This window comes from Onychostruthus taczanowskii, unplaced genomic scaffold (genome assembly GCF_017590055.1).
Source record: "Onychostruthus taczanowskii isolate IOZ18803 unplaced genomic scaffold, ASM1759005v1 scaffold11, whole genome shotgun sequence".
Taxonomy (NCBI): domain Eukaryota; kingdom Metazoa; phylum Chordata; class Aves; order Passeriformes; family Passeridae; genus Onychostruthus; species Onychostruthus taczanowskii.
Genome location: NW_024497629.1, coordinates 11,992,863 through 12,007,236, shown reverse-complemented (window position 1 = coordinate 12,007,236; position 14,374 = coordinate 11,992,863).

The following is a 14,374-nucleotide window of genomic DNA, read 5'->3' as shown; positions in this document are numbered from 1 at the left end:
TGAAAACAGAAATTAGATAACTGTACCCACAGAGGACCAATGTTTCACTGTCAAATAGAAAGATGCATTGTACGGTGCTTCAGAGGGTCTGTCTAGGGTCTAGTCTTTTTTCAGCATTTCTCTTAACAATCTAGATGATAGAAGAAAACATTGCTGACAACAACAGGGATTGCAAGTATGTTGGAGGTGAAAGATTTAAACAGCTTTTAACAAGCTGAAGAAACAATGCTTACTCAAGATAAGATAAAAATAAGCTAGTTAGTAAACTGTTACTAACTAAAAGAAGTGTGGGGGGGGTGACACCTGTGGGCTATTTCTGGTCTCTGAATCACAACAATAACACTGCACAATGATTTTAGATATTTAAGGAAATGCACACACAGGAGATGTCAACAGAAGATCAACAAGAACTACCGGAGTTAGAAAACCTGAGTCACAAAAGAGAAATAACAAGAAGGAAAGAATCTGTTCTCCATACCAGTGATGGACAGAACAAGTATCCATGGGCTCAAATACCAACCAGAAATATCCAGCTTAGATTTTAGGAAAATCACTCAATTGAAACTAATAATGAAATATTGGAATAGATTGTCAAGGGTAGCTATGGGTTTTCCATCACTGATGATCTACAAAATAGAACTGACAATCTGATTCTGCCTGGGGCACAAATATGGCTTCTCCAAGTCTCTTTCGAGGCAGATTTCTACAACAATAAATGGCTATCTCCTTTCTTAAGGACATCCTATCAAACATCTAAATTTCCTTTACAACAGACACTGATGCAACATTTTTTGCTCTAAATGAGTTTATGGATGTGGTACTCCCAAATATGAGAAAACATTGGTGGAATAAAAAAAACCCACCTTAAAAGAGGCACATTTTAGTTCTGATCTTTTAGCAGAATTACATTTATCCGCCATCCATTTTTCCCTTACCAATAATATGTTTTCTAGTAAGGATTTGGTTCTAACTGCTAAGTATGAATCTCCAAAATGATTCAAAGTTTCCACGCATAAAATGGAGTTCATTATTAGACTTTACCCAAGAATTTTCCCCAGTGATGACCTGTTGCTATAGAAGCCAACCTGCAGAGCAAAACTGGAAGGAAGAAGTATTATATCATTAATCATATCACTAATACAGCCCTAATAAGCTGAGGTTCATAACCTCTGGATGCTGATGGAATCAGATAAAACTGCTCTGACCAATGTTTTAATCAACTGCAATGTTTGCTGAAGGCCGCGGTAGTGCAGCTTATAAATATATAGGTGCTTTATTCACTTTAAAAGTGAAAACACAAAATAAGAACTGAACACACTCAACAGAAAAAACACTAACTTCAATCCTTGGAATGTTTCAAAGCCAAAGGAATTTGGAGGCAATGATGAGATGCTCCAGCAAAGCTTCCTTACTTCATTAAAATTGTTGTGAAATAATTTCCAAGTATCAGGATGATACAATACCATACCTTGTTAAGCTTCAAGATTTCTGTCACAGAAAATTTGTGCAATATATCCAATTAAATTTTTGACATATATCCTATATATATATATATATATATGTATAGGTGGACGTTCAGTACACCATTCTGTGTTGTGGCACCCATGCCGAGTACATCACAAGCAAGCAATATCATGGCAGTTCAAAACAGTGCAAGATAATAATAGAAAGGAAGCTAGAAAATTAATTACAGAGAAGACATGACAAGTGCATGACAAGTGAAGTCTCCAGACTGAGATTCTCAAAACAATTACACTCAATTATTCACCCACCACCAAAAGCATCTGCTGAAGAGCAGAAGAATCCTAAGGTAAAAGAATTGCTATGGCTTCTAATTGCTTATGTTGCTTATAATGTATCAGACTAGAGCATACCCTCTCACAAACACACACTTATTCTCATTCTGGTTTTCCTTACCACAAACAATCTGAGTAGCAAGCCTCCTTCTGAAAACCATATCATTAGACACCAAGTGTTTTGCCTTATGTTTTGCTGATGACAACTGAATTTTCTTGGGTAATTCTCTATTTCGATTTAAGAGAGGACAACTGGATTTTTTTCCCCATAGCCTATGTCATATATAAAATTATTATTATTATAAAATCTCTTGTCAAAGGCAAGGCAATGTCTTATCAAAGTCACAATTATGAAATTGCTTATTCAACTTATTTAAATAGATAAGTGGTTATAACATGCTTTTGGTCACAAAAGGCTTTTCATTCACAGTAATTGTTAGCTTCAGTGAATGTTATGTATTATTGACAATCCTGAAACATATTCATATACAGTTGCACTGTAGGGAGGGTGTCAGGAGGATGGAGCTAGGTGTGGTGCCAAGCCATAGCACAAGAGGCAATGGGCAGAACCTGATGCCCAGAAAGTTTCACCTGAATACAATGAAGAAATTCTTTACTCTGGGTACCTGAGCACAGGAACAGATTGCCCAGAGAGGTTGCGGAGCTCCTCCCTCATTGGAAAAATTCAAGAACCATCTGGTTGCAATCCTATGCCATGAGCTCTAGGATGACCCTGCTTGAGCAGGGAGGCTGGACAGAGGAGCCACTGTGGTCCTTTCCAACGTCACCCATTCTGTGATTCACTCCACCAAATAACCAAACAACTTAAAAAACCAAACCAAACCAAACCCCAAAAAACCAAACCAAAACCTTCATGCAATAGGCTATTTCTTCTTCATACTGCAAATTACCCTTAGATAGTAATCTGGAAATCAGTCTTTGTAACAGATGTGTTAGGAATAACATAGACGTGATTATAGAGTGGCTTATAAACAATTAATAAATAACCTGGTAACTATTTCTCCTAGTCATTTTTCAGAGTAAAATTGACAAATAACTGCTACCAGAAGGGTAATGAAATAATAATATACATTAGAAAAAGTCCAGCTCTTTCCCACAGTTATATAAATCTGGCACAATTGAAAATGGAAAAAAAAATTGCCTACTGAGCTAAAGTGCAAACCTAAAATCACAACAAACAAGAAGAACAAGGCTACAAATGGTGCTGTAAGATGCCCTTTTGATCAAGGGGTGTAGTCCACAGTGTTGATTAATTCCAAAAATGTAGCTATACAGCTTTTACACATCACCTTTTTTTATCAAGCATGCATGTTTACAGAACTCGAGATTTTCTTTTAAGTCCCCATCTCCTACTTGAATCTATTTTTTTACTTTAATGCTGCTAATTGAAACTGCTAACACTGTACTTAATTGAGGTCTTCTATGAGCTTCCCTCTGAGGCCAAGGAACAGGTTTCTTTAAGATTAGTTAGTTTACTGGATCTGATCACAGGACAGAAGTAGCCTCAGCTCCCACTCATCCTGTGTCTGGTGAAAAATAGAGCCATGAGGGAAAGCTATTATTTATCTACACTGGGGTAACAGGAAAGAAGCTAGCTTCCAAATTTCCCCGTATTTACTCCTGGCTGCATTTAGGGTCAGAAAGAAGATGCAAACTAAAGATGTCAAGTGATGTAGCTCTAACTCCTAAGCACTCAAGGAGAATTTTATTGGGCTGAATATACTCTCTCCAGGTCTCACAACAATATTAAACTAATCTAAGAGCAGAAGGAGTCTAACTATTCAACTTATTCTGTATTCAGTATATGGTCTCTTAATTGTTTCCAATTACTGCACTTCTTTTCCTGGAAACAGATCGTGCTTGCCTCTATTTGGCACCTATTAACAGTGGCCTCAGCCACTGGAAACACAGTAGCTACATTTCTGTGTATCCATCTGTGGATGAAAGACTTGATTGCATTGAAACCATGCTTGACTTGCCCAAAACTTGCAATTTTACTCTACCCAATGAAGGAACCTGGCTCATTTTTCCAAAATATAAAGAATTACCTTCTCTCATTCTCCAAGAGTCTGATGGAGCTTCTCTCAAAAAGAGGTGGACCTTTTGAGTTTGCTAATCTGGTCTTCAATGGCTAGCCAGGAATTCTTATTTGCAGGACAGTGACATCTAAGTGCATTTTTCAGATGTTAGTTACTTACACATTCATCATTCTCCTAAAACAGTTATTCCTAATCTGCATGTTAAAACTTACCTGGGGAACAAGCCAAGTAAATTAAACCAATGAAACATCCAAAGAATGTTGGTTCAATGCTCAAACTACTGTCTGTAACTTTACTCAACATCAGAGATGTGAATAAGAGACATGATATTTTACTTATGTTTATATTATTTATATCATATTTTTGTCAAGTGATAATTTCTTTCTCTTTCTTACCTAGATGCATTTGAATGAGCTTCTGAATGTATTGTGCTTCTCTGGTTAGTAGAGAAAGTTTGTTTATTCAGTTTAGAAGATAACCTGAGTGATGCCTAAAAGAGACACCTGGGATATAAAAAAAGTCTCCCTCTCATTTTGTTCATTTTCTCTTGGATAAAATCAGTCATATTTCAGCCAATGTCTTCTTGGGACTTCTAGAGAAACTTTTACTTTCATGTATATATTCACTTAGGCTTGCTCTTTTAAATAACACAATTTCTTTTCCAAGCAAAAGATGCCTACATGATTTTAACAACATATAATGGGTTTACAGAATCACAGAATTATTAAGGTTGGAAGAGGACCTTTAGGATGGCCAAGGTCAGTCCCATAGGCCTGTAATTTCCCAGATCTTCCTTCTGTCTTTTTGTAGCTGGGGATCATTTGCTACCTTCCAGGCACCTGGGACCTCCCCAGCTAGCCAGGGCTGATGACAAATGATGCTAAGTGGCCCGTTGAGCACCCCTGCACGTCCTTCAGTACCCTTGGCTAGATCCTATCCAGCCCCATAGTCTCATGAGTATCAAACTGATGTAGCAGGTCACTGATCATTTTCCCCTACATCACGGGGGCTTCCTTCTTCTCCCCCAGTATCTTGTGATGAGCACCTCAGACAGGTATCTTCCTTTGAAGAGCTGTAGTCTCTAGCAAAATTTACTGCTTGCTAAGAGATCTGAATGTAGTAACCAAAAATTGTGAATTGCACCCAGTGCCTTGCTTTCCCATTTAAAACTGATGCTTCAATTAAACAACTCATCCTGGCAACAAGATTGATTTATGGCGATTTGGAACAGAAGATTATCACCGGCCAGGGGCTATGTACAAATCATGAATAGGACAGGACTGCTAGGAACGTGCCTTGAGCTGTTTTATTTTCCAGCATCAGTCTCATTACATGGTTATGACAATGGGAAGATGGCATCAGCTCACATCCCAGGCAGCAGACCCAGAACTTAATGTTACAACTTATAAAGTAAGTTTTTTGACCAATCACACAAAGCAAAAGCGTACTGGCAGTAGTTCAATCCAATCACTCTAAGCACACGTCCCATCGGTTAAAACAATGCTCGCTTATTTTGAATACAATACCTGCTTGTAAGCCTTAAAACACAATGCACAGAGCTCCAATATTAAGCTTAGAACTTCCTAATATCTTGCTAGATATATTTTTCTGCAGCTTAGGGAGTTATTCTAGACAAGTGTTAATAAACAGACCATTGTTCCATTTGTCCTTACTCTTCTACTTTTTACATAATTTTTCTGCTGACTATTTTATGGCTATTGCTTAGCTCTAATCACAGTTCTGCTGTCTCTGAGGCCTGCCTTTTGCAGCTTTCCCAAAACCCTCTGATTTTATGGATTCCCACAATGATAATTTTTTTTCATTAATCCAAAAACATTTCTAATAATAATAGTAATAAGAATAATAATGCTGCCTCACCAGTATTCCTGGTTTAACATATCTCAGTTGACTAAGTACTCACTATACAGAAGCCATACAAAATGTCACCTGTAAACCACAAAACCTTTGGCTTCTCCTGCACTGTCAGACATGCCAGGTAGCTTTCACATACATACAGTGCAGCAAGGTTGAAAAATAGATTACAGAGTAGTACAAATCTCCATAGAGAAGCACAGTGGTCAGAGTAGTAATAAACGTGCAATTGCTTTCACTGTAACTTTGATGGCCAGGACAGGAAAGATTGGCAAGGAAAAAAGGATAAGTCTCTATTATCCATCTGAAGACAGTCTTAGCTTCAGCCTTTGCAAAACAAGGAAATGTTATTTTGGTTTGCTTTGTCCAGAACAGCACTTCAATATATTATTACATCTTCACTAAAGAAACCAAAGGAAGCCTCCTGAGACTACTACCAGCTAGGGACATCATTCCCAGCTCCCACAGTTTCTAATGTAAATTCAGTCTCCACTCATTTACTACTGAGAATTACCTATTGGCAAAAAAGTGCTCTCTAAGAGGTGGGGGCTCTCTGCTTCTCAGGAGAGCAGCACATGCCAACATGCCACATGATGTGATCTTCTGCTAGTGTTATTCTTTCACCATCTCTGGCAAATAAAACAGTTGCACTTTTAACATTAGCAGGAGCCATTTTCTGACAGAAAGTCAAAACCCAATTGCTCAGTTGATTCCAAACAAATAGCAGCTCCCATTCCAGGTCCCTATCCAGCAGGAGCTGTCACCTCATAGAGGAATGAGGTAGAATATTGCATGAGAACGTCCTCCTCAACCTGACACCACACCTCTTCCACACTGGTTCCATCTCTACCATGTAACAGACCACACATACTAACTTTGAGAGGAGCAAAACTTGCAGACAATGAACAGAATAAGAAGAACTTATTCCAGTGAGTTTCTGTTTATAATCTTTTATTAAAATCCATGACTTCTTGCTCATCTGGCCCTAGTTTACAATTAAAACCTCTACAGTCATCCTTGGACTGCCACACTGAGAATTTTTTTTGTACTTTTCACACTCCACCTTCAATATGTGATTATTCACATCCCCAGAAAGATCTCAGAAAGGCTGTTAACTTACGTATTTTAGTTTCATACTTTATCTTAGGTATTAAATATTTCTTGGAACACAGTGGTCTTAATTTACCTGTGCTGGCAGTTTAAGTGGAGTAGAGCTTTATTTCCAATGTATGGCCAGATCTTCTATATACCAAAAGATGGTAACATATTCTGTCTCTCCTCCATTAATTTTTTTATTTTAATTGCTTAGTATACACAAGAATTGTTTAGTAAACACAATAAAACTACAGCTATTCTTCATTTCATGAGAACTTACTTAGCTGCACAATAATACTGTTAGCATAGAATAACTACTCAGACAATCTCCTATTCCTGAAGTAATGTCATCTGGGGAAAAAAAAAACTAAAGAATACGAAAAACCAATGGTAACATTATTTATCTAAGCAAAGAAAGCAAGCTTTTATGGCCACCCCAAGCAATAGGGTTTCACTGATACATGCATGTTTTACCACACAGCCTGGATTCCATATCAAACCGACAGTTAAAGATGCATCTTCTCTTTAAATCTAAAACCACTACCTACAGCAAAATTACTCCTTACTAATTCTCCTGGTCCACAATAACAGACTATTTTGTGCATTTCAAAGAAACAGTAAAACCAATTATAGCCCTGAAACCTAGGAATTATACAAGGAAAAATCCTAACAAATCAACCCCTTGACATCAGGCATGCATAAAAAAAGACATTATAAGTCCTTATATAAAGGTTGTATTTTTAAAATGGAAAAAAATGCAAAAAAATATAAGCCAGATTGTTTTTACATACTGGTATGATACAAATTGACCTGTGTTATTTTAACAGATCTAGTTTTGAGATTTGATTTCAATTCTTTCATTCAATTTTGAACGCTCTAAATTTTGTTTTAACAAAAACTTGGGGGGAAAAAAATTTCAAAATTCTTCCTTTCTTTTACTAGAATATTTTAGTTCAGCACAGTATTATGGAACAAATATGAGAATGAAGATGTGGAACAGAACTTTCCCACATGCTCTTTTTGCAAAGTAGAGACAATACTGATAAAATGTCAAAATGAAAAAGAATTAAGCAGTCTCTTTTAAGTTGAAAATTTCCCTCTGCATTGTCTCATAAGCAAATTCACAGCCGATGCACAAACCTTTCCCAACAGATCACCAGTTGTTGGCTTGGTACATCCCAGTTTGGCCTGGATGATTTGGGTTTCAATTTCTTTGCTAAGCGTTGCAACAAACGTTTATTCACGTCATTCAAATTTTTGGCATGCCAGACTCTTCCTCACCCATCACTGAACAACTCATTAAAGAAGCTAACATGTCCCACGTTAAATGTATTTCCATCCCTAGTGGGATGAAACAGATTGGGAAATGGTATTCCCTACTATAGATTTGGCTTTGCCTCCCACAGCAACTTTCAGATCTGGAGCAGAATCAGCTAGAAAGGGAACAAACTGATACTGCAAATGCAGGGCAGAGAGTAACCAGCAAGGAATGGGGTAAAACAGGGATCTGTAGAGCTCAGTGAGCTGAGTTTTGCCTCCCAATCCTGAGGTGCTGGTTACTGACAGCTCCTGCTGTGAGGAAAGGACAGGAGAACAAAGAGCTAACTGAAAAGAGGATCAAGATCCCTAACATGTCAGGATAGGACCAAAGGCCCTTTCTGCTCTGCTCCCTGCTGGAAAGCAAATGGCTGTACTTTGGGTAACACTGGTTTCCCCCCTCTTAGTGCCAATGGCCTCTCCTCAACTCTGTTAACAGAGGATGTGCAGCAACTCTGGCAAACATCTACCCCAGGCTTCTCGGGATCTCCTCTGGTCAAGGTGACCCCGAGGTGTGTTAAAAGTCTCTTTTCCCCAACCCAGCTGTCGAAGAAGGAGTCAGAAGTCTTGAGTCTTGTGTTCTCAAGGTTGTTTATTATTTCTTATCTAAAACATTTTCTGTCTGGCCTGCCGAGAGCTGTTCAGTAGGTCAGTCCAAGGCACGCTGCCCTCCCACAGGGCCGGCGTCGTCTTTTATACTATAAACTATGTACTCAATATTAACAATTATGTTCCAATACCTATCACCTATGTTAGACAGTGACTTTCTACTCTAAACCAATCCTAGAGTGCTACCATCATCAAGATGGAGGCTAGGAACAAGAAGGAAGATGAACAGGACAACGCCCAAATTCCTCCATCTTGCCTCCCTCATAGTAAAAACCCTTAAAATTTTTGTTTTCACCCTATAACTACTACTATACTACTACATATAACTATTATGTTATCTAAAATTTTGTGACCTTTAATTCTTCATATAAAGGTGGTAATTTGTTCCATGGGTCAAACTCAAAGCCACAGGCGTCTTTGGCTGCATGCCAGGGTCTCCAACCCCCCTGCCAGGGCTTCAAAGCCCCCTGGCTGGGGCTCAGATCATCCAGGACTGTCAGAGAGACGTCCTGGGCTCTGAAACAGGCTCAGTGTTGTCACCTCAACACTACTGCCTGGAGTCAAGCCCTGGCCACAGGGAAGCACTGGAGCTCAGATTTCAGCATGAAAGGATGACACCAAAAGGATCATACCCCTGAAAAGTCACTTACAGCCTCTGCAAACTTTTAAAGTTGGAACTGGCAGAGGGGGCCTAACGTGAACTAGTGTGAATCCTTCATTCCAGCTAGGGTGTAATTATATGGTTCTGCTTGACAATGTGACATAGGAGGGGCAATGAAATATCCATTTCACAGTGAGGCCCGAATGACATGGCTACTACGGATGGTTAGGCTATTTAATTTATGTCTCAGAACTCAATTTAATTCATTAAGCATTGTCTACTACATTCAAACTTGCTATAGATAGCTGCTTATAAATTTTATAAGAAATAAACACTTTAGGCATGGGCAATTTATTTCTTCCTGCAACCAAACTATTTTTGTGAAATTGCACACTATGGACAAATACTTGCAATATCTAATTTATAGAAAGCATGAAAATCAAAGACTTCAAACTGTTTCAGCATGGTAGACAGAAGCAAATACATTAGAGGAAGAATAAAAACAAACAAACAAAAACACTCAAGGTATGGAAGAAGGTGCCTCAAACAGTGAAGATTAATATTTTACAAGAAAGCCACTTATCACTTTCTGTGCTTTCTGTATTTGAAAATAATTAACCATGGGTGAGATTTTTAAAGAAGAAAACAAGGCAAACATTTCCTGAATTCTTACAAAGTAAGAAGGTAAATATGAGAAGACTTGACTGGAATGAAATAGAATCCCTCAACTTTGAGTGCATCGTTTCCTGTCCTTTAAAAACAGACTAACCCAGTGCGCACTTCATTAGTATTCTAATTGCCAAGTAGTGCTCAGTGGTTGTCTCAGGCTGTCTGATTAAAAATTAAACAAAATTAATTTTTTTTCCATTACCAGATGCATTGAAGGTATGGGGGGGTTTTAATTTTCCTTTTTTTTTTTTTAATTAAACTCCCTTCCCAACACATAGGATCACATGCTATCACAGTGGAGCAGTAACTCACTGTACTTTGCAAGAGCAGACCATGAAAACTACTTAATTCTGAATTTCAGTGCAGAGGTGTTATTCTTATAATGCACTGCTGCTGCTCTGTTCAGTTCAGCTGATCTTTGTGCTCTCCAAGGGTGAAAGAAAAACTGATGGGACTGTGACTATAGAACATGCAAACAGCTCCATGACGTGCATCTAGCTGTGGTGCACATAAGACAACTTGTTTTCATCTCCAAATGGACACTGTGATTTGATAAGGACATTCTTGTGGATGTGATCTTGGCTCCTGAGCAGACTCAGGCATTTATAGGTAAGATCTGGACACCAAATGACAAAGTACTCTCTTCCAATTATACACTTATCTAACAAAAACCTGCACCAACAGGTGTTCCCCTTAATCATGAGGGCATTAATAAATATCAACAGAAAGCAATTTTTCAGTAATGCTGAAAAGGATGACCTAAAAAGTGAATTTCTGAACACAACCTCAAGACCCTGGCAAAGATTTTCAGGCACATCCACATCTCTTCAATTTACTCAAATAACTTAAACCATCTTGTGCCTTTGTTTCTTATAATTACAATAAGGATCCATCTTTCTTTCTTTTAAAGTTAGATACTATGTAAACAAAATTAATTAGTTATGTGTACAGACACTGCAGTTGTACAGGATAAAACTGATTCTATGTTCAGAATATTGAGATTAACAGGACCCAGAGTGTTCCCAAGACAAAAGAAAAATATACAGTTATTATTTTAAGCTACAGCCAACTAGAATAGCATGCCAATCAGCCTGATCAAAGACAAGAGAGGAGTCATGTTAGACTTGAAGTTTTTTGAAACTTAGACTATGACTCATTGTTTCATTCATGTTAAGCACGCTGTCAGTGACATTAATAAAACCATTTTAAAAGACCAGGAAAAGTAGTGAACTTGCTAAAAAACTGTACTCACCACACTAAGGTTGAATTAACAATCACCAAAGCCTTCAGAAAAATACTGAATGAACCTAGCAAGACAGATTTTCTTTAGTAATCAGGCTCTCTTATGCTGGGAACAACATTCAAATACAGATACCGTGATCAAGTCACTTCTTTTTTTATTTTGGAATATTGGTGGTGACAAATCTTTATTGGCCAGAAAACAGAGCTTAAAAATTGCAGAATTCTCAATACAACTCAATTTATGCTCTCCTTTGAGGAGAGGGCTGTCAGGTATTGCTGTGATATTCAACTTTCCTGCAGTACTTACACGTGGCTTCTTCAGTGTCTTAAGCACATGCCGGTATGCAGCCAGAGACACCAGGGCTGGACACATAATTTTTTGGTAAGGCTCAGCTGAATTCTTCTTTCCCTGTGGAAATGGTGGTCTCACTTGCAAGATAATGCACAAATATTAAGGACCAAGACTAGGAAATTAAATTAAATCCCAAATTGGTTCCTTTGCAACAGGGCCACATTCATATGAGAAGTAAACATTATTTGCAGTAGTGGACTGGAGCAGGTTAAGAGAAAAACAAGAGAATTAAAAGAAACAGGGCAACTCATTCAAAATGACTGAATCTATACAAGTAGACATCAGATGGGGCCATGAAGCTGGGTTAGCATGTATTTTCTTAAAATCAATTTATTATCCTTTTAGAGTTGATCTGAACCCTGTCAGACCTTTAATATTTTATACTTGATTGTCCAAGTCCTTACTCTTTGAACACAGAAAGTGTTCAATGCCCAAATGCTTCAACTATAGCCCTGTTAATATAGTGTTAAAAAGGATTTTATTATGGAACTAATAGCAGCAATTCACATGGGATATTTAGTGGCATTTAATACTAGTAATCTTACAAAATGTCTTAAGTACGAACACCTGTTCTAATGAAAATGTCTTCATGTTTGGAGTTAAACAGTTTTGTGAGTTTTCATGTCCAAATGTAAAATATCTACTACGCCCGAAATTTTGCAGGTTTTAAACTAAAAGGATTCTTTCCTGCAATGAAATAGCCTTGGCACCTTAAAATAAAATTCAGCATCTTTAAACATCTCCATCACTTACTATGCTTCCACATTGTATAATCAACATCTCAGTATTCAAATAAACAGAGCCGAAGAATGCCAAAACTTAAAACTTCACCCACCTGTGACTTCATTCCCCAGGCAGTGACTTTACAAATTCTTTTTTGGGAGGTGAACTAAAGCAAATAGTGCTGGATTTGTAGTAAAGGGCACCTCTCTAACATTACAATTTTTCACCAGAAACACCTACAGCTTCCCATTCCACCTATAAAGGAAACTGCCTACACTGCGGAGGAAGAACCAAGAAATATTGGCCTGCCCTGATGTTAAATCATTATGGCTATGACAGGCATTCCTACACATGATGCATGTGCAGCTGCAAATAAGGTCACTGTGTTTTCTCCTTGGCAGTTAACACTACACGCTGAATATCTCTGCTTCCATTTTAAATTTACACTAGCTTACTTCCTTCAAAATTAGACAAAAAAATTTGCGAAGTAATTAGATTTCTATGTCTAATTAGAGAAGACTTAATTCATTACTGGTATATTTCACCTTTCTGTCAGCTAGTTTAGCAATGACTTGCACATATTCAGAGTTTTCCATACTGCTGAGCTCCAAACTAATTTACAACCTTTGGATATTGTTATGTGCTTTGATAATAAAGAATCATCAGATTTCACACTATACTGTAAGGGAAGCCTAACGACAGCCACATTTTCAGATAAAAATCAGAGCTGCTGGGCTCAACACAATCATGGTGTAGGCACAGACCAGCTCCACATTGTGTCTGCAGACACTCCTGTATTTCTAACAGCACACAGGCTTCATCAACAGCTGGGCACAGGTAACATCCAAACCTAAACATTATAATTACTGTGAGAGCAAAGCACTGTGGCAGTGTATACACACATTTCTGTCACCAGTTAGAGCTGATCAGTGTAGCACTGATAAAAATCAATGGCAATGAGCTTATTTAGAACAGACGGGGCCTTGTCTTAAAGAACCTACCTTTTTGTCAATTACACAAATTCATTTTAGCAAAGCAGTGCTGCTGTACTTTCTAAAAGAATCTCATTAGCTTGGCTACATTTGGAAAATCAGGATTCAATTCATTTGCTTACTGCAGTAGTATACCCCGGCAAAGACAGGATTCACTAAAAACTGCTGTGGAAGACAGCTTAGTGAGAGTGTGCTGATAAAAAATATTATTTAAATAATCTCACTACAAGACAGCATCTCTCATCATGGATGCGGGCCAAGTGCTTCCAATATTTTGTGAGTTAGTGCAGCCAGAGGCAAAAACAAACCAAACAGTCACCAGGAGGATTTGTGGGGCTTCCCCTGGTAGCTTCCCATCCAAGTACGATGCATGCTTTCTGAGATCTGATACCAAATGTGGCAGGGCTGCTGCTAAGAGGGTCACCATGGGATTATTTTAACGTTCACTGAAATGGAAGCAATTTATTACATACTGCAGTAGCATCGCTTTCGTTCAAATTATAAGAGGTTGCAAGCAGCCTTTTAAATCTGCTCTGCCTTTCCCTCTGGTCCCAGCTTACCTTCCGGCTTCTCGGAAGGATGATGCTCTGCGAAGCAGGCTTTGGAGGTTATACTAAGAACAGAGCATTCAGTAAGTACTCTGTTGACCTCCCAGAGCATGCAGGGCTAGAAACATACATCTGCATGCCTAAATTCAGCTTCCCCAATGGCCTAAGAAAGGGATGCATCTGTGGAACAAGTTTCGCACTTAGTTGAATATTATCATAAAACATTTACATTATTTAATTAGATTATGTAAATGCTTTATTCCAATTTGAAGCTTTGAAAATCATAATGTCATGCTCTAAATTATGCAAATATTTAAAATGCTTTTCACAGCAGCAGAAGCAAAGACACAAGTGAGACAGTCCTGCCACATGCCGTTCTGCTGTTCTCTACTCAGGGAAGACCACACAGAATGCATTACTATAATCTTGACTTTTTCTATTAGGATCTTCTGCACAGGATGTAGTTATTTCGTGCCCTCATTTTATGCTAAGCCCCAA